Source organism: Malus sylvestris, chromosome 16, assembly GCF_916048215.2.
Source record: "Malus sylvestris chromosome 16, drMalSylv7.2, whole genome shotgun sequence".
In the NCBI taxonomy this organism is placed as follows: Eukaryota; Viridiplantae; Streptophyta; class Magnoliopsida; order Rosales; family Rosaceae; genus Malus; species Malus sylvestris.
Window position 1 is genome coordinate 27,760,655 of NC_062275.1, and position 27,797 is coordinate 27,788,451.

Below are 27,797 nucleotides of genomic sequence, written 5' to 3' on the forward strand. Positions count from 1 at the left end.
ATAGTGGGAGTATTATGTACAACTAAAACAATGAGATGGACCAATAGTTGTTATAGGACCAAAATAGTTTTAATAGAGATTAAAATGTATGTTTATATGTGATGAGACCTAAAACCCTCAACCAAACCAATATTAAGTTGATAAGCGAGAGATGTTTAGAATATCTCTTCGTGGCCTTCCACCGTGGTGGGATCCAATCGTTTATGACTTGTACACCGGCTTCACCCTATCATGGGGGAGTACACAGTGCATGCTTATACTCAGGAGGAATCCATATACATATGATGAGGTGAGTGTAGGCAACGAGGATAGCTATATATCGTATCATCGTGAGGCTATTCTTGAACCCCTTCACACACTAAGCATGGTGGGAAGAACTTAACTAAGTGCAATGGAACCAATATCATATCATTGTGAGGTTACATTCTCTAGAGGCCAAATAAGATGGGTACTTGCATGAGTTGCAAATGAGTAAGCGTACTCTCTCATTATTATTGTTGCTAGCCATATATCGTATCATCGTGAGGTGGGCTTGGTAATAGTGAGCCTCCCATAACCTACTAGGAGTTTCATCCAAAACTCTCGAATTCCAAATGAGGGATATGGAATTTGCCAAAAATAGTGGGTGGTGCTATTTTGATTTAAAGACCCGAATCAAATGGCTTAAAATCAATCAATTTATATTTGTTATGTATTTGTTTACCAATATATTTGCATACGCTATCCAACACTTGACAAAACCGAATGTTTTAGTTTCCGGACTTAGGTACCACAATCCCAAAGAATGTCTTAAAAGGATTGCATATGTATCTAAGTAGTCTCATCCTCACAATCTTCCTATTGATAATGTATCATTAGAAGAATATGTTAGAAAAGGTCTATCATAAAGAGGACAACACTTTTAATGTCATAATTCTTCAATTACAATTTGTTGTATGAAGAAATAGGAGTTGCTTTGAACAACTCTTAGTCAATGCAAACACTTAGTGCTTGTTTCTTTGTTAAATGAACAAAGAACTTGAGAAGAAAGCACAAAGGCATGAACACTTAAATGTGCCATGATTCTTCATTTACAAATTGTTGTATGAAGAAATGAGAGTTGCCTTGTACAACTCTTGAAGGTTTGTAATTATGTTTAGAACATAATGGTTGGTTGACAAAAATAGTCCATTAACATGGACTTATGATGATTTTGAATCATTGAATGTTGAAGTGATAAACCACTTAAACGAGACGGAAACTAGGCAAGGACTTCACCTTTGTTTCCCTATCCTAATCGTTCACTAAGTTTATTGTAAACTATATAGTGAACAATAACCACATACTCTCCAAAATGTTTGATGTGTATAACACAATTGAAAAAGGTTTCAAGAGAGATAGTGGGAGTTTAGGGACCATGACTAATGTAGTCAAAGGTGAAAGTCAAATAAAGAAGATAAATAACTCCAAGGGAACAAACTTTCTTTATGAAAGGATGGATATTGGAAGGGGTATTTGCAAGAAATGTCTTGCAAGTGTCAAGGACACACCTTTCGAAGGTGTTGTAAATTGTTCTTGAATAGTTCAAAACAGTTGGTTCTTCTACTTGAATGCATGATTCTGTATTAGTGACTATGTTTTACAATCGTTGTAAAAGTGTGGCTAATAAGAAGTAGAAGATAAATGAGAGAAGAGAAAGTACTTCACATTCGAAACGTGAATCAAATGTAGATCTCTGCGAAAGCAGATGGTACTTACTTCCTCATATGAACTACCAAAGAAATTGGAAAAACATAGATTGTCTTTGTATTCCAATTTTAAGGAACTAAATTCAGTCACTATGTGAAATGGATAAATGTTTTGTTTGACAAAACAATGTTCTTTATTAATCAATGATTGGATTATGGTAATCTAATTAATTATCTCTATAGTAGAGATAATATGGTAGTGTTAACTGTTTAGAAAATAATGATGCTTAAAACCCAAAAGGTTGCAAGGTAGTGACTAATCTCAACTAAAGTTGTGATACCTCTAAAACATAAATTACGAGTTGGTCATAAATGGACGCTTTGGATCGTTAGATCCGGATCCAATACCTTCTTGTTAAAATTGTATAGAGGCGAAATGTTCGAATCTTTATTCTTTTGGAAAGAAGAAAGAATCACAAAGTTGTTGAGGTTAATTCACTTAAATGTTAGTGGCACTTGTCCACAAACATAATACTACTCATGTTGGATAACATTCACCGAAGATCACTCTCGGTTGGACTATAGTTTATTTTGAATAAACACAAGTCCGAATACTTTGAAAAATGTTTCAAAGAATTCAAGTAATGTAAGTTGATGAGTAAGACGTCTAAAGTATTTACCTCCTTAGATTTGATCCAAGGAAAGGTAACACTTTAGATGAGTTTCCTTGAAAGATATCAAGGAAAATAGCATCATAAGATAATGTATTTCTCCATTAGGAGAAGAACGAACTCGAATAAGATTTAGTTCGTTAGATGTTATCTATTACCCATATATAGGATATATACTTCTAAAAACAATATGATTGTCAATGAGAAGATCTTCCAATATTTTCATGACTCCATAAGATGTAGTTGGAAAAGAAAGACAAATCTTAAGCATGTTAAAGATTTGGGGTTGTGTGCTAACAAGCAATATTTGTTTGATAATAATCTTGTAGGATATCCTTAAAATAACTTTTGGATATCGCTTCTATAAACCAACTAACAAATGTTGTTTTGTTGGATAGTTCATTGTAATTCTACAATGTGATTTGCCTAAAAGCAAATGAACGAGAGATAGAACTCAAAGAATGGGTTCTTTGAGAGACAAGAAAGTAATCAACAAATATAACAACCTAGTTCCTATACCACAAGCTCCAAGGTAGTCGATAAGGATTTAAAAACCGTCTCAGTTGAATGGTTTTGAACTTTATGACTATGTCATAGAGTTGCACCTCTTAATTCGAAAGAAATAAGAATGAAAATCCTTATGACTACATTGAGTGCATATACGATATATACTCAAGAAAATGGTAAAGTACCATTTGACTCGAAATAATGAAACCTTCAAAGCTAATTGGTAGCTTAAGGTGACTACAATCAAATAGAATGGTTGACTTTAAAGGAACCATTTTTGACGTAGTCTTAGTTTCAATTAATTCGAAGATTGCTAACTACAACTAAATGGTGATTCAATGTTTGGACATAATATGGGTTTCCGAAACCATTATTAAGATAGTCTTGATAATATATGTCTAAAACTATAAATCACAAGACATGTAAGTTGTAGAGATCCATCCATCATGGATCTTAGCAAGTTAGTGGGAGCTATTTGCATTTTATGAGAAAAGGATCAAATCGTTTGATTTATCATAAAGATGTAAATGAATCTTTTGTTTACTAGTTTTACAAAAGATTAGTGGGAGTTAATCATGTTCCTAAAATTTAAATATATATGATATATTAATTTTGGAAATGAAAAGAATACTTCTTCGTTAAAGTTATGACTTTAAGCATTCTATAAACGATAGAATGTATATGGGAGATATAGTCTATATACATGGGATGGAAATCTATAATGATATATTTCATGATATAATTGGATTATATCAATCCCTAATAATAGACAATGGATGCTAGGAAGTTTCTCATATGATGATAAACTTCAATTAGAAGGACGGTTCTAGTGAGACTAGTAAGTTGCCCTTCTCAAAGGGAACGTGCCCCTTTGACTCCCATAGAAATAATGCGTAAATAGAATCCTTTATGCATATGCACAAAGGTGATTTATGTATTTCATATTGTATGAAAAACATTGATATGAGTTGTACCTAGAACGGTACAAGACGATATCAGTGCAAGCCCAGGATCAGAACCATGGCAACTGTCAAGTGAGTCCTTAAGTATTTGAGAAATACTAAAGGATAAATTCCTCAAAGAATGAGGAAGAATCAAAGTAACGTAATGGAAGCGTAAATGTATTAGATTATGAATCTAATCCATCATTGGATGTTTCTTCATTATGAATGAAGAGATAAACGAATATCTCTTTATTATGACTAAAGAGATATTTGGATGGAAACATTAAAGTAATGACTTTAGTGTGTTCCATTATGAATGCAAGATATATTGCCATATAGAAGTTTACAACAATGTTGTTTGGATGGGAAAGTTCATTTATGAACTCTCTATTCGGTTCCAACCAGAAAGTGTATGACACTAATGGGGCGATAGCTCAAGACTGGGAATCAAGGTCTCATCAAGATCCGAACACAAATGAGAGACTGAACCACATGATTGAGAATCATGTATAATGGTGACGTCGGTATTCTCAAGGTTGCTTCTATGGATAACACATATAGATATCCACTGTCTAGGCCTACTATTCAGCCATTTATGAAATGACTACAGAAGAGATATCATCATTGATGATCAAGCTGATTGGCTCTAGTGCAAGTGGGAGATTGTTGGAAATGTGCCCTAAAGCCAATCATGTGATGATACTTTACGGACATTTCACATGTTAAACTAATCTAGTTTAACATATAAAGGGCATAGATTATTGTTTGAGCCGTCTCATATAAATGTTATATGCTTAAACGATAAAGTCCAAGGAATATGTGATTGGGAGAATGTAATCTAATGAAGTTAGATTCTTGAGACCATTCTTTCGTAGACACATCCTAAACGTTCCTGATCATAGGATTGCCAATTGGGCATTGACAGTCCGTCAAGATCGGTACGTACTATGTCTTCTCTCAGGGAGAGTGATTAGTCTCGAATCATTGGTGTGTGTGACATCAAGACAAGTACGGTAGGTGCTCAATAGAGAATGAGTTCACTGAACGCGATCAACGAAGAGTTCTCATATTCCATGTCACATGAGAACTCATGGTTGGGATAATGCAAAGTAGTCCTTTGACCTGAGGCATCATAGTTGTCTTGTGGTTAAGACCTTGATCTTTGATTATGTCAAAGTCATCCCACCAGGAGGGTGTCCACGGCATCGTTGGGGTCAAGCCGCTTAGCTATGGAGACAAGTGAATGCGCAACAAGGGATCTCTAACCTTCAAACTGTTTGAGGGAGAATACTCTATGATATGATTTGAATCTCTGGCCAGAGTATGAATGAGATTTGGGAATGTGTTCCTAATCACATTCAAGGTAATCATATAAGCACAAGACACACATTGGATAGTAGACATGAGAAAATAAACTATCAAACCAAACAATGTGGTCAAGAGTATTAGATTAGAGAAAGACCGTATTGCATTTGTAATCCCAGACTGAATAGGTTCTCCACCTCTTCTGATTAGCTTGGGTAACCATGACATACGGCTAGGTGTCACTCATGGTTTGTGGAAGCCCTAAACGTGTGTAATTACTAAAGGGAGAATTGAAAATAGTTTCAATTCACAATCGATGTAAAATGGTTTTAATCGCCCACTACCTCGCTAAAAGGAACCTAATGGATCGTACACCGTGTAAGGTAGAGATGGACGAAATAAATGAAATGAGTAAGATTAATTGAATGGTTTAATTAATTATGGCAAGGATTAATTAATATGTTAATTAATCAAACGAATAAGTTCGTTAAAGACCACGGGATAGTTTTGGACCTTAAGGCCCAATGGGCTTCGAACGTCAAGCCCATTAACTTAAGTTGTATGACAATTTAATGAATAAAGATTCATTAAAGCCCAAAAGCCCAAAAATCCCTAAATGGCCGGCCATAAGGAATGAATTAGGGTTGTTTGGTTATTTAGGTCACTTAAAGAAGTGACTATATAAATGACTTTATAACTAAATATTCATTAAGTGAAATAAGGGTTTATTTTTGGGGAAAATTGGTGAGAATTGTCTCTCCATTTTCTCTCTAAAGAGGCCAACACCTTGGAGGTGATTAGCTAGTCATCTAATCCTCCAAGGTCACTCATTCATCATCCAATCTCTCCTTGGTGTAGAGACTTAGAGGTTCTCAATTTTGGGAACTTGGAGAACCTATTCTTCCATCCAAATCCATGGATCTAAGAAGCAAGGAATGAAGGCCCTTATCTCTTTGGGTGATTAGCCTTTGCTTATGCAAAGAGGAATCTACAAAGGTATTTTTCAACTCACTTTGTTTTTGAGTTGATTATTGGTTCACCAATCTACTAGGCTTTGAATTTCATGGGTAAATGTTTTGTTTTTGAGTGCATGTAAGCATGATTCCGCCTTTAATTGTTAATTGCATGCTATATGATGTTGCTCAAATGAACATGTTTTACAAAATAATTCCTTCAAGAAATTCGTCCATACTCACCCTAGGTAGCAAAACACCCCAAAAACCCCATTCTAGTGCCTAGAAAACATAACAGCCACTCCACCTTTTTCCACCCTCTTTGCCTAGTTCTCCACCACCCTCCAACCCTCAAACACTCCTCCACACTTACCCTAAACCTTTCCATACCATTCCCCATCCATTCTACATCATAAAACTACCCAAAAACCCGTCCACAAAGCAATCTGCCGCAAGCAAGCAAAGGAGAATTCTTGGATGCACTTGCTACCCAAGTTGGAGCATTTTAGGTGTTTTCTTTCCTTTGATTTTAATGTCTAATTTTATGTATCTTTGCTTTGTGAGTATGAGGAACTAAACCCCTCTTAGTTAGGGGGTGATTCGAAACCATGTTCATACTTGCAATATGATTTGATTACATCCAGTTGTGATTCATAAGTTGTGAATTCAATTTACTTATCCGATCGTATAAAAAAATGATTTGTGTATGTTGGTTGAGAGTGCACGCTTAATTTTCATGCATGACTTTAACGCTAGAATATAAGGGAGTTTCACCTAATCGTTATGAACTTATGTTCACAAGTAGTGAAGGTTGCTAGTCACAATCACGTTAAGTAAATTCTTGGCATAAGTTTCATGCAAATCATAGTAACGAGTGCCTCGTCAATGCTTATGTTTTTCATAGAACTTAATGATTCTTGCTTGTATCTCTATTATGCAATTCATGTAGGGAACTTGTAGGGAATGTTTTGGGTTGTCGTATGCAATCATCCAACCCAATAACTTGTGGAAAAACTGAGGGTTAATTAGTGCAATTCATGGTTAATTCGGGGCGTTGAGTATTCATAGCTTATCGAAAAGCAACTGGAAATCGTTTTGTATGCAAGTGTGACATGTGTGGAGAAGAACCTCCTAGCTAGCCTTCCATCCATAAGTTTCATTCAAATTCATTTTACAATCTGTTTTGATTCACTTAAATTTGTCTAAGAATTTGTTTACTTTGTTCTTGTCTTAATTTAATTATTTTCGTCCAAAATCAACCCCATCTTATTTCTTTGAGTCATATTAATTAGAACTTGTCTTAGATTATGTTTTTAAGTGTTTTAGTTCATTAGAAAACCAAAATTCGTCCAAGTTTGTGTTAGAGTCCCAAAACTGCCCAGATTGTGTGTTTAAGGTAGTTTTGAGTGTTTAGGGGCTGTTTTGAGTCTTTTGGTTTGTTTTAGTGTTTTAAAGTATAGTTTTGCATTCTTTGAGTCTAGTTAGTGTTTTAAACTTTGTTTTTATGTTTTCAAGTCAGTTTCCAAGTGATTTAGCAATCCCTCCTAATCCCCGGCCTAGAACGATCCCTACTTACATACTTTACTACTATTGATAAAAAGAGGGTTTAATTTGTGTGCTTATATATTTCGCATCATGACATAAGAGAAGTAAGATTCGCCATTTGAGCTTGAAGACATAATTTTGTTGTGTTCCTTCCTAGTGCAAAAATATGGTTAGTATAATGGCACAAGTAAGGGTGTCGAAGCACAGGGACTGATTGGACCTTTATAAATTACTAACTTTGAAAGAACCCTAACTAAAGAATGAAAGTAACCAATTGAGAGTAGTTTTTGTGCTGTAAACTTAAATAACTTAAAATGCAAGATGAATGTAGCAATGAATAATATAGTGATGTAGAAACAATGGAGATAAGGCCAAGGATTCGAATTCACCATTACAAAACAAATTCCATGTTTATAAAGTTATGTCGCATTCAACTACCAACTTGTTTCTTGAGTTTGTCTTACATATATATGATCAGCCATATGATGTATGGTTTTGGTCAAATTCTCCTAATCTGGAACCTAATTGGGATGTTCAACTTTGGTTCCTAATTCAGAGTCTTTAGCATGCAAGAAAACGTTAAAGAACCAAAGAAAATACATGGCAGGATGTTTTGCATAACAATCTCTTCATTCATTCACATGTCTACGAAGATTAAGCATGATGTTTACTATAATCTTGATTAAATGATCTATAGTTAACCCTAATGGTGATCAAACATTGAAATCAACAAACAAATTTAACATTAGATTCAGTGAATGAAATAGGAAGCAGATTGATAAACTGAATACTTTAACTTAAAAACATGGATCAATTTTGCAAGGTGATAGGAGCATATTTATGCGACTTAGTTAGCTTGTTTTCTTGCATTTACATAGCCAGTTTCTGTTTATTATAGTGTTTTAAGCTATTTTCGTGTGTTTTCAGGTTCAAATGACAAAGTTGGCAAGAAAGTGCAATTTGGAGCAGTTTTGGGCCAAGAATGGATAGCATGTAAATGGAGCATAATGGATGGACGTTTTTGAAGTTTAAAGAGGCTAAAAATTGATAGGAGCATATTTATGCGACTTAGTTAGCTTGTTTTCTTGCATTTTCATAGCTAATTTCTACTTATTAGAGTGTTTTAAGCTATTTTCGTGTGTTTTCAGGTTCAAATGACAAAGTTGGCAAGAAAGTGCAATTTGGAGCAGTTTTAGGCCAAGAATGGATAGCACATGCATGGAGCAAGGTGGATGGATGTTTTTGAAGTTCAAGAGGCTAGGAATATGCTGATGAGATGAAGAAAATAAAGTCAAAGAAGATAAGGAATCAGCTAAAAGGAAGGAACATTATCTTAGCCAACCTTATCTTGTCCAACATTATCCAAACTAACCTTATCTTATCTTATCCTATCTTAATCTTATCCTACCTTAATTCCAACAACAAGGGCGAATCAATTTCACATTTAATCACCTAAATATCTGGTTCTAGAAACTTTATCCTCTGCCCTAAGTTGGTGCCGCACCCTTTTATCCCTTTCCTTCTAGAAACCTACCAAAACCCTTTTCTAAAAACCCTATTCCTGATTATAAAAAATGCGCAACACCCTTTCCTTTCTAGAAGCTTTGTGCCGTGTATCCTACTCCCTTTCATCCTAGGATTGTGCAATCCTTTTTCCTTCATAAATTGTGCAAACCCTAGCCCTATAAATACACATCTTTGCAACACCATTCAGCACACCACACGCAAAAGAGAGAATTTCATAGAGAAAAATAAAAGAGTGTCGTAGGTTTCTGAGGTTGTTTAGGGACTTGTGCCATGCTTGCAAGGAGATGAAGGACTTGTGCCATGCTTGCAAAGAGAGGAAGGACTTGTGCCATGCCCTGTAGCCAAGGATTGTGCCAAATTTGCCATTGGAGTGCTAGAGCATTTTTGGGTTCTTTCTGTCCTTAGTTTTAGTCCAGTGTTTAGTTTAATTTGGTTTTCAATTATGATGAACATGTGGAACTAATTTCATTTTAATTAGAGGTGAATTCAAAGCCAGGAACATATATGTCATATGAATTGATTACATCCAGTTATGATTTCATAAATCGTGAATGCAATTTACTTACCTGTTTGATTGATAACTTGTGCTTGTGTATTGATTAAGGAGGCCTACTTAGTTTGCATGCATGAATTTGATGCACCTAATCATTATGAACTTATATTCACAAGTAGTAAAAGTCACTAGTCATGATTGTGTTAAGTGAATTCTTGGTAGGAGTATCATGCAGTTCATAGTTACGAATGCCTTGTCAATGTTTATGATTTTCATAGAACTTAATGATCTTTGATATGTATCTCTATCATGTTGTTCATATAGGGAACTTGATAAGAATAATTTGGTTGTGTCGCTAAGTCCAATTCAATGAATTTAGGAAAATTTGAAAGTTAATTTGTGCTTCTCACGGTTAATTTGGGGCATTGTCATTCATGGTTTATAGGAAGAATAACTGGAAATCGATTTGTATGCATATGTGTCATGTGTGGAGAAGGACCTTCTAGCTAGCCATTCACCCATTAAATCACCAATTTCGTCCAAAGTTATTTAGAGTCTTAAATCTGTTTAGTTTTAGTCTTTAAATTCGTCAAAAACCAACTCCCCCTTTATATTTCGTGTTTTTAGTTAGAATTTGTCCAAAACTGGTTTCTTTACATTGTTTTGAGTCTTTTTAGTTCAATTTTTGTCCAAATTACTCTCTAGTCATTGTTTTGAGTCAATTTAACTTAGTTTGTGTGTTTTGAGTCAATTTAGTCTATTTTGAGTAGTTTGAGTTTAGTTTTCTGTTTTAGAGTCTAGTTTTCAGTTTTTAGGTTTAATTTGTGTTGATTAGCATCCTTAACTAATCCCCAGCCTAGAACGATCCCTACTTACGCGTACTACAACTATCTTAATAGGGTTTAATTTGTGTGTTAGTTTTTACCACATCAAAAATGTGCTACAAATATGGAAGAATTAATTCAAGACTTGGAAGATAAGGAATCAGCTAAAAGGAAGGAACATTATCCAACATTATCCAAACTTATCTTATCCAAACTAAACTTATCTTATCTTATCATATCCTAATCTTATCCTACCTTAATTCCAGCTCCAAGGGGGAATCAATTTCACATCAAATCACCTAAATATCTGGTTCTAGAAGCCCTATCCTCTGCCCTAAATTGGGGCCGCACCACCCTTTCTGGAAGCCTAGAAACCTACTGTGTATTGTATTCCCTTTCCTCCTAGGATTGTGCTATCCTTCTCCTCTACAAATTATTGATGTACAATCCTTTTCCTTTCAGAAATTGTGCCGAACCCTAGCCCTATAAATACACCAAATTCGTACCATTCAGAGACCACACACATAAGAGCCTAAAATTAGAAAAATACACAATTGTGCAGCAGCTTTTGAAGGAAGGAGAGAGAGCTTTGTTGCGTGCCTACCATCCAAGGCCATTGGAGTGTTGGAGCGTTTGTGGGTTCTTTCTATCCTTAGTTTTAGTTCAATATTTAAATTAGAGTGGTTTTGTTCAATTGCAAACATGAGGAACTAATTTCATTTTAGTGAGAGGTGAATTCAAAGCCATGAACATATATGTCATATAAATTGATTACATCCAGTTATTGTTTCATAAATCGTGAATTTAATTTACTTATCTATTTTATGGAGAACTTATTCTTGTATGTTGATTAAGGAGGCCTACTTAGTTTGCATGCATGAATTTGATGCTAGAATATAAGGGAATTTCACCTAATCGTTATGAACTTATATTCACAAGTAGTAAAGGTCACTAGTCATGATTGTGTTAAGTAAATTCTTGGCAGGAGTATCATGTAGTTCATAGTTATGAATGTCTTGTCAATGCTTATGATTTTCATAGAACTTAATGATCTTTGATATGTATCTCTATCATGCTGTTCATATGGGGAACTTGATAAGAATAATTTGGTTGCGTCGCTGAGTCCAATTCAATGAATTAAGAAAATCTGAAAGTTAATTTGTGCTTCTCACGATTAATTTGGGTATTGTTATTCATGGTTTATAGGAATAATAACTGGAAATCGATTTGTATGCATATGTGTCATGTGTGAAGAAGGACCCTCTAGCTAGCCTTACACCCCTAAAAACATCCAATTTCGTATTACCTTTAGTTTGTTTCTACAAGTATTTTAAATTCATCAAAACAACCCCCATTTAGTATTCTGAGTCTTTTTAGTTTAAGTTTCGTCCAAATTGCCCTCTAGTTCTTGTTTTGAGTCAATTTAACTTAGTTTTGTGTTATTTGAGTCAGTTTAGCTTGTTTTGAGTTGTTTGGGAATAGTTTTCAGTTTTTAAGTTTAATTTGTGTTGATTAGCATCCCTAACTAATCCCCGGCCAAGAACGATCCCTACTTACGCGTACTACAACTATCTTAATAGGGTTTAATTTGTGTGTTAGTTTTTACCACATCACAAGGCTACATCGAAATCCCTAGCTATGAACTTAGTTACACTTCATGTTCATAGAATGTAAAACGAAAATACACAACATAAGTGAAAATAAATTTAGGAGAGAGGAAACCCTTGAAGCAATTCTGATGTTGAACTTCTCCAAGAACAGTCTGTCGGGATGAGTCTTTGGTGATGTTAGAGTGTATAGAATGGGTGGAGTTTTGAGTGTGGATGAAAATAGAGAAAAATAGTGATTGGAGTTGTGAAATTTGCTCAGAATGAAAGGTCTATGTAAAAGGGGTTGAAAAGCTAGGTTTTATGATGTTACAGAAGCTGTTACAGATTGCCAATACATCCTAGTAATTGGGCATTTAATTCCCACATTTTTGTTGTTGTTATTGGTCTTATAAAGAGCCATATTCATCACCATATTCAGTTTCCACTTTTAATTCTTTGTCTACATCAACATCTTTATTCTATTCTCCACTTTTAGCACCATTTTGCCTTATTTGTCCTCAACTGAGCTCCAAAATACGAGTAGCTGCACACTAACACAAAAGAGGGTAAAATACAACTAGTTTAACTAAAAAATATCACAAAGGGACTAGGAATGAATGGTATAAATGTATGAAATATATTAGTCATCAAATAGCCCCAAACCTGGTTTTTGCTGGTCCTCTAGCAAAACTAAAACTAAAAACAAAAAAAACAAAGAAAAATCTAACTAGACCACTTTCGCTGGCTAAACAATTGCATTGAGAACAAGCCTTTTAAACCTCTACGTGTCCCTAGTAGGAGGAGTTATCTCCTAAGGGTTTACAGTGATAATGCTCACAAACATCTATAGACTCGACAAACAAATTGGTTAAAACTCACTTGAAACAAACTAATAAAAACCAATGTATGCTTAGTCATACCATCAAACAAAACACTGCCACTTCAAAGAATCATATCATATGTGTAGTGTAAAAGTATTGCTCCGTGACTCATGACTTCAAAAGCACCATACTCAAAGACCGAAGATAGAATTCGCCTCAACTCTAATTCTCACAGATTGTCACTCAAATTTTCACTTAGATCCTAAGGTTTTGTCTCTCATCAAACATATGTGAGTGAAGTTATGTAAAAGGGAATCAAAATTCTCACATATGAAATATGAAATAAAAGCACAATATTTTAATATATCTCATGAAAGGAATCAAACACTAAGAATATCGGTAGCACACATACTTATCACCCATGAATATATCCCCAAAGATTAGCTAGGTCTTCCACAAGGTTGTAATGTAAGGCTTAGGCTAGGGACATACCAAAGTGTGTTTGTTTGTTCTTGGTGACCAGGACACACGTGCGATAGTGAAGGATTTGGAAATTGCATCTTCTTTATTCATTTTTTTTTTTCAAACTTTTTTTTCTTGTTTTGCAATTCAAGCACATGTTACCACGGTACAGGCCACGTTCTTGATCTAGAGCTCAATCTATCTGTCTTCATCACTTTGGTATTCCCTAAACATGAAAGAATTGGGTTAAAAGTGTTTGGCTGCAAAAAATATGAATGGAACATACAAAAGAATTAGGCCTTTTAGTGGTTAAAACATGCATAGCCTAACATCGTCTCAATGAGTTCATTCATAAGTGATAACAAGCACATGGTATCTGCAACAAAGAATTATTCTTAGTATTCAACCAACAAGATATAATGAGATCATTTAAAGTGAATTTGAAAGAAAAAGATAGGAGCAGAAATACTTTAAACCATCTCAAAGATGCAAATAGGCTCAAAATAGCTCATTAGGGTAATCTCCACTATTCTTCTTCTATAATTTAAGCATTGTACTTTAACCATCATAATTCAAGAGTAATAACTTTGTGAACTACAAAAATTATGATATGGAACTTTTCATGACAACACCATTGTCAGATTGTATACACAACCATCATATACATTCACATTAGTAAGCAAAAGCAAACTTTAACGAAAATGTAAAAGCAAAAGAAAATTTTCAATTTCCAACAACCCCAAACCTAAACTAAGCATTGTCCTCGATGCTTAAAAATGAATGGAACTCATGTTGGAAGTATGCCACAAAGCCACTCATTTGATGTAATAGCTTTTTGGAATACTTAATGTATTAAACTTTTATATGTTTAATGAAGGGCAAATCTTATTGTTAATCACTAGTTATTGTATCATGTGTTTAAGCAATAAGAGAATCCAAGGAATGTATTTGTTCTAAGAGATAAGTGATCTAAGTGAGTTAGATTATCGAGACCATTCTCTTATGTTCATTCCTAAAAACGTTCCTAGCCATAGGATTGCCAATTGGGCATTGACAATCCGCTAAGGTTAGTATGTGTTATGTTGACTCAAACGTGAGTATGAACTAGTCTCAAGTCATTTGGTGTTGGACACTAAGACAAACACATAGGTGCTCGAAAAAGGTAATCGAGTACACTGAACGACGATCAAAAGAGAGTTCGAACATACATGTCATGTATGAACTCTGAAGTTGCAATATGCAAAGTAGTCCTTTGACCTGAGGCATCATAGATGTCTAATGGTTAGGTCCTTGATCTTTGATCATGTCAACGGCATTCCTTCGGATTGTCCACGGCATTGTTGGGGTCAAGCTACCTAGTCATGTAGGCATATGAATGCACAACAAGGGATCTCTAACCTTCCATGGTGGAAGGAGAATACTCTAAGATATGATTCTAAAGTCTTTGGCCAAAGCATATGAATATGACTTAGGAAGTTTGTTCCAAATCATATTCAAAGGAATCATATGGGAAAGTATCACATTGGATAGTAGACATGAAACAAACTATCACTTAAACAATGTGATTAAGAGTATTGTATTAGAGAAGGACCGTATTGCATTGTAGTTGTAACTGGATAGGTTCTCCAACCAATTCTACTTAGCTTGGGTAACCATGATATGCTGCTAGGTGTCACTCATGGTTTGTGGAAGCCCTGAAGATTGGCAGACACTAATCTTAAGGGAGAATTGAAATGTGGTTTCAATTCACAATCGATCGTTAAGAGTAACATCGCCCACTGCCTCGCTAATTGGAACCTAATGGATCGCACACCACATAAGGATGTTAGTGAAGAAATTATATGAAATGGATAAGCAATTAAATGGTTTAATTGAAGAATGGTCAAAGTTAATTAATTAGTTAATTAATTATACGAAAGGTTCGTATTGGGCTTTTAAGTTAGTTAGGGCTTCGGGGTCCAAAATTGTTTTGGTCCACTAGGCCCATTATGTTTAAGTTGTATGACAACTAAAACAAATATGGGTATTTAGCCCAATAACAAAAGGAGGCCGGCCATAGCAAGGGTGGTGGGAATTTTTGCTTAATTGCAAGTTTGCCACTAACCTAAGAGATGAAGTATAAAGTCATCTTTATAGCTTTGTTTCTAGATTAGGGTTTTCTAATAGAAATTGGGTGAAACATTTTCTCTCATTTTTCTACATGGAGGCCGGCCACTTAGAGGATTTTTACTAGCATCTAAAATCTCTCTAAGTCATCCATATCATCTTCACAATATTCAACCTTGGTGAAGAGACTTAGAGACATCAAGCTTTTGGTGTTTTGGAGAACAAATCCTTGCTTCCTCAAATCTTCAAAGGAGCACTAAAGGGAGGAAAACACAAGGAGGATTCAAGGAGCTTGGAGGTGACTTGAAGGCCCTCCACTTGGGTGAATCCCTTGTGTAAACAAGGATGAGCTTCAAGGGTAAAGAAACTCTAAATCTTTACTTATCTTTAATGTTGTTAAAGAGTTTATTTTGGTTCATCATATACTAGGCTTTGAAAGTCATGGGTTTTATGAATTGTTTTTGGATGCATGCCTACTTTAAAGTGTTAATAGCTTGCATGTGTATTCAAATGTTCATACTTGTTCTTAGCTAGGACAAAATGTTTCCTTCAAGTGGTATCAGAGCCTAGGCCTAGTGTATGGTGAATCCTTTTGGGTTTTGTGATTTTCATAATATGTGATTTAAATGTTGTAAATGTTACAAGCTTTGTTCTTGCTTTTGAATATATAAATTTTGCTAGAAAATTTAGCATCTCAAATGTTGTAGATGTATTTCATTCAAGCATGAATATTGGAACTAAAATTTGGTGCCATGTATTTTAGGAAATTCGGCCAAATCCTTAGGGTGATTTTTTGGGTTCATGTTTGTCTTGTTAAAATGGTTTTAAGGTGACTTTTGGAACCCCTAAGTACCCTAGGATATTAGCCCTCTTTTGAGAGGTGAAAAATTGAGTTTTGGTGAATGAAAACATCCTTGGGGCTATTATGAGTTTTCATGGTGTTCTTCAAATGTTCTTGAAGTTCTTGCCAAGAACAAAAAGGTTTGAAGTTTTGATTCAAAATTTTTATGTTTTTCATAAAGTTTTGGTATATAATTGATTTATTATTTGATGGGTGATGTGATGAAATGTTTTAATGTTTTGTCATAGACTTTAAGTTTTTCTTACAAACCATCACCTTCACCTTTAACCTCACCTAATAAAATCAACTTGCAAAATTTTTTTAGATTTTTTTTTCATATCTTCCCAAAATGGCCGGCCACCCCTAGTGGGGGTCGTTTTGGGGCCTTTTGTGCAATTACATAAAGTTTTGATACTTTTGTGTTTTTGCATTTTGGCCCAAAAGTTTACGTTTTTACGTTTAGGCTTAAAAACTCTAAAGGACAAATTGTTTTGATCCTTTAATGATGTTTTTACATTATTAAAATTTTGGGATCTAGTTGTATTTACATGAAGTTGTGGACTATTGTGTTTATACAAAGTGACCCCAAAAGTTTTTGTATTTGCATTATGGCCCAATTGTTGTGGTCATAGTTTCCTTTTGGCTCAAATAAAATGAGAACAAAATTGTTTTGTCTCTTTAATGAGAATTGGATTTTCATTTCATTTAGTTCCATTTAAATCAATTCTATGGATCCAAAAACCAATTGTTTAAAGATGTTTTCTTAGTTAATTTGATTGATTAAGAAAAGGGTGATTATGAACCAAAGACCTCGATAATTGAGCTATGTGATTGGCCGCTTTACATTATGAATGTTTGGGTTTTAATAGTGTAGAATTGAATGTAATTTGATTAATTCAATTTGTTGTAAATGGACATAAGTCCATCATTTGATTTGTGTTGTAAAAGGGCATAAGCCCTTATTATTATTATTTCATGTATTCCTTTTTGTTTATATGTATGCAAGATGGAATAGTTGGGTCCAACGCCCAATAGGAAATAACAGTTTAATTGGATTAAACGCGTAACTAAAATCAACAACTATCTACCTTAAACCCAAGGTCCAACACAAGGCTCGTGTTGGATCAAATAAATCGGTTCATAATCATCCTAAAACCTAATATGACTATATAGTCCATATGAGGATGCAATGCATTCGTTAGTAGTTCCATATAGTCTCGCTTGTTTCAACGAAACAGTGGGAGTATTATATGCTACTAATTCATATTAACTTGGACCAATAGTTGTGATAGGCCCAAGTTCTTTTAATATGATTAAAATGATTTTGATGTAGCCCAAAACTACTCCCTCGACAAACGAATATTAAGTTGATAAGCGAGAGATGTTTTGAACATCTCTTCGTAGGCCTTCCACCATGGTGGGCTCCAATCGTTTGTGACTCATGCACTGGCTTCACCCTATCATGGGGGAGTACAAAGTATGTGCTTACATCCAGGAGGAGTCCATAAACATATGATGAGGTGAGTGTAGGCAACGAGGATAGCCGATATCATATCATTGTGAGGCTATTCTTGAACCCCTTCATGAACTAAGCATGGTGGGAATGACTTAACTAAGTGCAATGGTGCCGATATCGTATCATCGTGAGGCAACATTCTCTAGAGGCCAAACGGATGGGTAATTACAAAAGTTGTAAATGAATAATGCGTTATTCTCTCATCATTATTTTTGCTAACCAATATCGTATCATCGTGAGGTGGGCTTGGTAATGGTGAGTCTCCCATAACCCGCTAAGAGTTCAATATAACTCTCAAATTCTATTGAGGGATGTGGAATTTGCCAAAAATAGTGGGTGGTACTATTTGATTCAAATACCCAATCAAATAGTTTTAAACAAACAATCTAATACGATTTCTGTTATGTTATGTAGTGAACGACATGCCTAAAATTATACCCACCATTATACTTGACAAAAGGGGCCTTAAGGGCCAACGTTTCCTTGCTTGGTATCGCCACATTGAGAATGTCTCAAAGGTGAAAGACATATTGTATGTGCTTAAGCAATCCCCTCCTCATGTACCTCCTACGAAATTAGCTTCAAAGGAGGAGTGTCAAAATTATGTTAGACACTATGAGGATGACTTACAAGCCAAATGCTTAATCCTCACTTCACTTAGTGAGGAGCTTATGAAGCTACATAAGCACATGGACACTTCTTGTGCCATGGTTGAAAGTTTGCATAAGATGCATGACATTGAGACTAGTAATGTACGATTCTCAAATGTTTGTAGTCTAATGAATGCCAAGATGGCAAAGGGGACATCGGTCCATGAACATGGGCAAAAGATGGAAAAGATATTTAAAGATCTTAAAAGTTTAGGAACTTCCATCGATGGGAAAATGGCACAAGACTTTTTCCTTGCATCTCTCTCGGATTATTTCACTAAGTTTATTGTAAACTATAAAGTGAATAGATTCGATCATTCTTTGAAAGAGATGATTGACATGTGCTGTAAATTTGAAAAAGGTTTCAAAATGGACAGTGGGAGTGAGAATGCAAACATAAGGAAAAGGTTGCATAAGAAGAAGGCAAAGAAATCCAAAGGAACATGCTTTCATTGTGGAAAGGATGAACGTTGGAAGAAGAAATACAGGGTGCGCGTTACGAGCCTTATGACACGAACTTTTGAAGAGACTATTTCTGTCATAGAGAGTGCTTTTACAGTGAGCTCCAGTTCCTGGATATTTGATTCAGGCGCTAGTCAACATATCTGTAATACGATGCAGGGACTAGTGGGGAGCAAATCACTGCGCAATAATGAGATGGTTGTGCGAGTTAGGAACGACACTAAAATCTCAGCAAAAGCAATAGGCACCTACATGCTTAACCTACCCTCTGGGGAAGTCCTGGAACTTAAAAATTGTTTATATTTTCCTTCATGTATAAAGAATTTGATTTCCATCTCTAAGCTTTTACGAGATGGGCACTCAGTATTGTTTGACAAAATGAGTTGCACTTTATACTTGAACGGTCATATTATCTCTCATGGTAATATGATAGAGGGACTTTTTCACCTAGAGACGAATAGTGGGTTGCACTGTATTGAAAGCAGGAATACCTCAAAACCCAAAAGGGCTAGAGAAGAAGTTAACCAAGAAAAGATGTGGCATCTTAAACTTGGACATGTGAACCTTGATAAGATTCGCAAGATGTCGAAAGACAGATATTTCCGCCCATTAGGTGATGACCGGATGGGTACTTGTGAATGTTGCTTGAAAGGGAAAATGACCAAATCTCCATTTACTGGAAAAGGATAGCGTGCCACTGAAATTCTAGGGTTAATCCAAACTGACGTATGTGGACCTATGTCTACTACGTCGAGAGGAGGCTTCTCCTACTATATCACATTCACCGACGATCACTCTCGGTTTGGCTATGTGTATCTTATGAAGTACAAGTCAGAATCCTTTGAAAGGTTCAAAGAATTCAAGAATGGAGTTGAGAAGCAAACTGGGAAACAGATAAAGATCCTAAGATCGGATCGAGGGGGTGAATATCTGAGTAACGAGTTCCTAGATTATCTCAAAGAGTGTGGAATAATATCACAGTGGACTCCACCGGGAACTCCACAACTCAATGGAGTTTCTGAAAGGAGAAATCGAACCTTGATGAACATGGTTCGTTCTATGATGAGTTCTGCTGATCTACCAGTAACATTTTGGGGATACGCTCTATATACAGCAGCTTACTTGCTTAATAGAGTACCTTCCAAGTCAGTTCCACAAACGCCCTATGAGATATGGCATGGAAGAAAGCCAAGTCTTAAACATGTTAAGATTTGGGGTTGTGAAGCATATGTCAAGAAGCTTGAAGCTACTAAGCTTGAAGCGAGATCAGTAAGATGTTATTTTGTGGGATATCCTAAAGAAACTATGGGATATGAGTTCTACCATCCTGACGACCAGAAAGTCTTTGTCGCCAGAAATGCTATGTTTCTTGAAGAACAATTTGTTCTCAAAGGAACTATAAGCAAACAGATGGAAATTAATGAGATTAATAATGAACCACAAACAAGCACTCGACATATTGACAACCCTGTTCCTGAACCCCTAGCTCCACGTAGATCTGAACGGGTTAGTAAGCCACCTAAGAGGTATGGCTTAGACAATGACTTTGATGAATTGTACCTTCTAGGTGACAATGAAACAAAGGAGGACCCTAGAGACTATACTGAAGCAATGTCCGACATTGATTCAAAGAGATGGCAAGAGGCCATGAAATCCGAGATGGATTCCATGTATCAAAATCAGGTCTGGACTCTTGTAGACCCTCCTGAAGGTATTGTACCTGTTGGAAACAAATGGGTCTTCAAGAGGAAGATAGGCGTTGATGGGAATGTGGAGACTTATAAGGCTAGACTAGTAGCCAAGGGTTACAGGCAAAGAGAAGGGATTGACTATGAAGAAACTTTCTCTCCTGTAGCCATGATTAAGTCCATTCGGATTTTGCTTGCTATAGCTGCATACCATGATTATGAGATCTGGCAAATGGACGTGAAGACGGCCTTTCTGAACGGCTACCTAGAGGAAGAGCTCTATATGACTCAACCCGAAGGTTTCATGTCCAAGTCTGAAAAGACTAAGGTATGCAAGCTTCAAAGGTCCATTTATGGACTCAAGCAAGCCTCCAGGAGCTGGAACATTCGTTTCGACACTGAAATCAAAACGTTTGGTTTTACTCAAAACGAAGACGACAATTGTGTTTATCAAAAGGTCGTTGGGGATGCAGTTGTATTCCTAGTGTTATATGTAGATGACATATTACTATTCGGGAATGACACTGCAGTACTTTCTTCTGTAAAAGTGTGGTTGTCCAAAACCTTCTACATGAAAGATTTGGGAGATGCATCTTATGTACTTGGGATAAAGCTCTATTGTGATAGATCCAGAAAATTAATTGGATTATCCCAATCTATGTACATTGATAAGGTGCTAAGTAGGTTCGAGATGGAACAATCTAAGAAAGGCTTTCTTCCTGTAAGACATGGAATTCACCTTTCTAAGTCCATGGAACCGAAGACTCCTGAAGAGATAGGGCATATGAGTAGGATTCCTTATGCTTCCGCCATAGGAAGTCTCATGTATGCCATGATATGCACAAGGCCTGATATCGCATATGCTGTGAGCATTACTAGTCGATATCAATCTAACCCAGGATTAGAACACTGGGCAGCTGTCAAGACGGTCCTTAAGTACTTAAGAAGAACTAAGGACATGTTCCTCGTATATGGAGGAGCATCAGAGTTGCGAGTGGAAGGCTATACAGACGCAGATTTCCAATCTGACGTCAATGATAGAAGTTCCAACTCCGGATATGTATTCACTCTGAATGGTGGGACTGTCAGTTGGAAAAGCAAGAAGCAAAGTGTAATTGCTGATTCCACGACAGAGGCTGAATATGTCGCTGCAGCTGAAGCCGGCAAAGAAGCGTTCTGGATGAAGAAGTTCATTACTGAACTTGGAGTGGTTCCAACCATTACATCACCAGTAACTTTGTACTGTGATAATAGTGGGGCGATAACTCAAGCCAATGAACCCAGGGCACATCAAAAGAACAAGCATTTTGACAGGCGCTTTAATATCATTAGAAGATATGCTGCCGAGGGGAAAGTCAACATCCTCAAAGTTGCCTCAGCCGATAACGTAGCAGATCCATTGACAAAGCCAATGTCTCAAATCCAGCTTGATTGTCATATGGATAAGATGGGTATTAGATACATGGGAAGATGGCTTTGAGTGCAAGTGGGAGATTGTTGGAAGTATGCCCACAAAGCCACTCATTTGATGTAATAGCTTTTTGGAATACTTAATGTATTAAACTTTTATATGTTTAATGAAGGGCAAATCTTATTGTTAATCACTAGTTATTGTATCATGTGTTTAAGCAATAAGAGAATCCAAGGAATGTATTTGTTCTAAGAGATAAGTGATCTAAGTGAGTTAGATTATCGAGACCATTCTCTTATGTTCATTCCTAAAAACGTTCCTAGCCATAGGATTGCCAATTGGGCATTGACAATCCGCTAAGGTTAGTATGTGTTATGTTGACTCAAACGTGAGTATGAACTAGTCTCAAGTCATTTGGTGTTGGACACTAAGACAAACACATAGGTGCTCAAAAAAGGTAATCGAGTACACTGAACGACGATCAAAAGAGAGTTCGAACATACATGTCATGTATGAACTCTGAAGTTGCAATATGCAAAGTAGTCCTTTGACCTGAGGCATCATAGATGTCTAATGGTTAGGTCCTTGATCTTTGATCATGTCAACGACATTCCTTCGGATTGTCCACGACATTGTTGGGGTCAAGCTACCTAGTCATGTAGGCATATGAATGCACAACAAGGGATCTCTAACCTTCCATGGTGGAAGGAGAATACTCTAAGATATGATTCTAAAGTCTTTGGCCAAAGCATATGAATATGACTTAGGAAGTTTGTTCCAAATCATATTCAAAGGAATCATATGGGAAAGTATCACATTGGATAGTAGACATGAAACAAACTATCACTTAAACAATGTGATTAAGAGTATTGTATTAGAGAAGGACCGTATTGCATTGTAGTTGTAACTGGATAGGTTCTCCAACCAATTCTACTTAGCTTGGGTAACCATGATATGCTGCTAGGTGTCACTCATGGTTTGTGGAAGCCCTGAAGATTGGCAGACACTAATCTTAAGGGAGAATTGAAATGTGGTTTCAATTCACAATCGATCGTTAAGAGTAACATCGCCCACTGCCTCGCTAATTGGAACCTAATGGATCGCACACCACATAAGGATGTTAGTGAAGAAATTATATGAAATGGATAAGCAATTAAATGGTTTAATTGAAGAATGGTCAAAGTTAATTAATTAGTTAATTAATTATACGAAAGGTTCGTATTGGGCTTTTAAGTTAGTTAGGGCTTCGGGGTCCAAAATTGTTTTGGTCCACTAGGCCCATTATGTTTAAGTTGTATGACAACTAAAACAAATATGGGTATTTAGCCCAATAACAAAAGGAGGCCGGCCATAGCAAGGGTGGTGGGAATTTTTGCTTAATTGCAAGTTTGCCACTAACCTAAGAGATGAAGTATAAAGTCATCTTTATAGCTTTGTTTCTAGATTAGGGTTTTCTAATAGAAATTGGGTGAAACATTTTCTCTCATTTTTCTACATGGAGGCCGGCCACTTAGAGGATTTTTACTAGCATCTAAAATCTCTCTAAGTCATCCATATCATCTTCACAATATACAACCTTGGTGAAGAGACTTAGAGACATCAAGCTTTTGGTGTTTTGGAGAACAAATCCTTGCTTCCTCAAATCTTCAAAGGAGCACTAAAGGGAGGAAAACACAAGGAGGATTCAAGGAGCTTGGAGGTGACTTGAAGGCCCTCCACTTGGGTGAATCCCTTGTGTAAACAAGGATGAGCTTCAAGGGTAAAGAAACTCTAAATCTTTACTTATCTTTAATGTTGTTAAAGAGTTTATTTTGGTTCATCATATACTAGGCTTTGAAAGTCATGGGTTTTATGAATTGTTTTTGGATGCATGCCTACTTTAAAGTGTTAATAGCTTGCATGTGTATTCAAATGTTCATACTTGTTCTTAGCTAGGACAAAATGTTTCCTTCAACTCATGCAATGCGAATAGGTAGAGTGCACATGGAATGAAAATAAAACAAAAACAAAAAGACACAATTAAAAGGAAAGAACACAAGCCCAATTAGGTTGCCTCCTGGCAAACGCTTTATTTAATGTCTAGGCAAGACACAATGGGTATGATGGATGAACGCCTTGGGTGGCAGGTAGTCAAGGTACCTCCAAGCCTTGGTTGGAAGAAGTGTTTCTTTCGAGGGACTTTGAATATAGTGCATTGAATTTCCACAAGGACTTGATTGTGATGGTGTTTTCATCTCTCTTTGTGAAGAAGCATATCCTAAAAAATTGTTGAAGATGTGGCTGGAGCAATGATTTCAATGGGTGAATGAAATTCGTTCAAGGAAGCAGTCTCATCATTTAGCTCCGAATCTTCTTTCTTATGGTGAATGGGCAGCAATGATTCGTCATCCAACTTCAATTTGTTTTTCTCTTGATATGGCAACAAATCATCTCCAAAAGACTCCAAAGATCGCACCTGTAAAGATGTAAAACAACAGGGAGAATCCAACATAACTTTCTAACAAATGTAGGAAACTCATATCTCATTGGGCAAAATTGAAGGGAATGGCCAATTTTAGCACATCATGGACATTCACCATACATCTTGGTTACAAAGTGAAAATCAAAACAAAATAAATTGTAAATGAAAAATCTAAACTAAGATAACAAAAATAGATAGGGTTTATAAAGCAAGCAATTAGAGGGGACAACGGTGCCATAATTTTGTTGTGTTCCTTCCTAGTGCAAAAATATGGTTAGTATAATGGCACAAGTAAGGGTGTTAAACCACAGGGACTGATTGGACCTATATAAATTTCTAACTTTGAAAGAACCCTAACTAAAGAGTGAAAGTAACCAATTGAGAGTAGTTTTTGTGTTGTAAACTTAAATAACTTAAAATGCAAGAAGAATGTAGCAACGAATAATATAGTGATGTAGGAACAATGGAGATGAGGCTAGGGATTCGAATTCACCATTACAAAACCAATTTCATGTTTATAAAGTTATGCCCCCTATTCAACTACCAACATGTTTCCTGAGTTTGTTTTACATATATATGATCAGCCATATGATGTTTGGTTTTGATCAAATTCTCCTAATCTGGAACCTAATTGGGATGTTCCACTTTTAATTCTTTGTCAACATCATCATCTTTATTCAGTTCTCCACTTTTAGCACCATTTTGCCTTATTTGTCCTCAACTGAGCTTCAAAATACGATTAGTTGCACACTAACACAAAAGAGGGTAAAATGCAACTAGTTTAACTCAAAAATATCACATAGGGACTAGGAATGGATGGTATAAATGTATGAAATATATTAGTCATCAATTAGCAATTGCCATGTCTTGCTTCTCTAGTAACTAAAATCAAAGAAATAAAGCTAAATCAAATGTCAAAAGTAACAAAAAGAACATAGTGATTAGCAATTTTACTAATCCATGGCAACGGTGCCAAAATTTGATGTGGTAGAAACTAACACACAAATTAAACCCTATAAATTATGCAATTGTAGTATGAGTAAGTAGGGATCGTTCTATTCCGGGGATTAGAAGGGATGCTAATCAACACAGATTAAACTTATAAAACTGAAAACTAAGTTAAACTAACAACAAAACAATGACTGGAGGGGGTTTGGATGAATTTAATTTAAACAAAAGTAAAGGGCAGCAAGTAAATTAAGTTGTGAATGAAATATGGATGAAATGATATCTAAAGGATTCTTCTCCACACATGAAACGTATGCATACAAATCAATTTCCAGTTATTCTTCCTATAAACCATGAATGACAATGCCCCAAATTAACTGTGAACATCACTAATTAACTCTTAGATTTTTCTAAGTTCATTGAATTGGACTCAGTGACGCAACCAAATTATTCTTCTCAAGTTCCCTAACTATGAAAAGCATGACAGAGATACATCTCAAAGATCGATAAGTTATGTGAAAATCATAAGCATTGACAAAGCATTTGTAACTATGAAAAGCATGATACACCTACCAAGAATTTACTTAACTCAATCATGACTAGTGACTTTTACTACTTACAAATATAAGTTCATAACAATTAGGTGGAATTCCCTTATATTCTAGCATCAAATCCTTGCATGCAAACTAAGTATGCATCCTTAATAAACATACAAGAATAAGTTCTCTATAAAGCAGATAAGTAAATCACATTCATGTTTTATGAAACAATAACCGGATGTAATCAATTTATATAAAACATATGATCATGGCTACGAATTCACCTCTGGCTGCAAAAGAAACTTAGCTACACATGTTCATCATAACTGAAAAATCAATCTAAAATAAACATTGAAACTTAAAACAAAGGCAGAAAGAACTCTAAAAACTCCAGCAACTTCAATGGATGAATGGCAGGCGCGACACCCTTTAAATCATTGTAAGAATTTCATATATATAGGAAGGGAACAGCTGAATCCAAGGAGAAAAGAGTTTTGGCATTTTAAATTATTTTAGAACTCTAAGGATTAGGTAGAAAGTGTTGGAATGTGATTAGGATTCCTCCTTGCAGTTGGAGGTAAGATTAGATAATGTTGGATAAGATAGGATAAGATAAGATAAGATAGGAAGAGATAATGTTCCCCTTTCTTGTGTAATTCCTTGTCTTCCAAACCTCAAGTTTAATTTCTCCAGAGTTCCGTTTCGTTATAACATGATAGGAGCATATTTATGCGCCTTAGTTAGCTAGTTCTTATGCATTTCCATGGTGTTTTCTTAGTTAAAGTAGTCTTTTAAGCTAGTTTTATGTGTTTTCAGGTTTTAAGGCCAAAGGATGCAAGAAGATGCATTTTGGAGCTTTTTGGAGCAAAACTGGGCTTGGAATGATTATCACATAAGTGTAGCCAAGGTTTGGACGAATTTGAAGACTTGAAGATGATGATTCCTACTTGAACAAGGTTTCCTAGTTGAAGTAGGAAAGTGCTTACATGAAGAAGGATTCCTAATCGACGAAGGATTCCTAATCGACGAAGGATTCCTAATCAACGAAGGATTCCTAATTGAAGATGGATTCCTAATCACATGAGGATTCCTAGAAGAACAAGGATTCCTCCTCCAACAAGGATTCCTACTTGAAGTAGGAAAGTTAAGCCAAGGTTTCCTACTTTGGTTTGATTTTTCCTAATTGTCCCTAAAAGTTCCAGCAATTATGAAGACTTTCTAAGCATTCTAGGACACAAAACAAAAGCCTAGAACCCTTTTGAACCCTTGCCGCACCCCCCTTTGCATTTCCTCTTCCTTATTTCCTGTTTTTATGCTTTAAAACACCTTCCTTTTGTGTTTTAAACCCTAGCCGAATTTCCCTTGCCCTTTCCTTTAATTTTCTGATTTATTTCCTAATTCTAGAATCCTTAGACTTAATTTCTGATTTCCTAATCAACCTAGGGTTTGAATTTCTGTTTCCCTTTAAATAAACCTCTTGTTGCAGCCACAAAACATTCCACACACACCCATTCAGTCCCATTCACGCCAGAAACATCACCACTCTCTCTGCCGCACCTATCCTTCACCATTCACCATATTTTCTGACCAAAAACCACCCTAGCCGTCCCATACACCTATCCCAGCCATAAACCCATCATTCTACACCATTCATAACCCCCAAAACTCACCCATTCGTGTGCAGCAGCAAGGAGAAAGAAGGAAGGACTCTTGGATGCTTAAGCTTCATCGTTGGTGCATTCTAGGTGTAATTCGTTTTATGATTTCAATGTTTAATTTCTTTTCCTTTCGTTTTGCTAAGAACATGAGTGGCTAAACCCCTATTGGTTAGGGGTAATTTCGAAGCCATGACTATGTATGCAAGTTG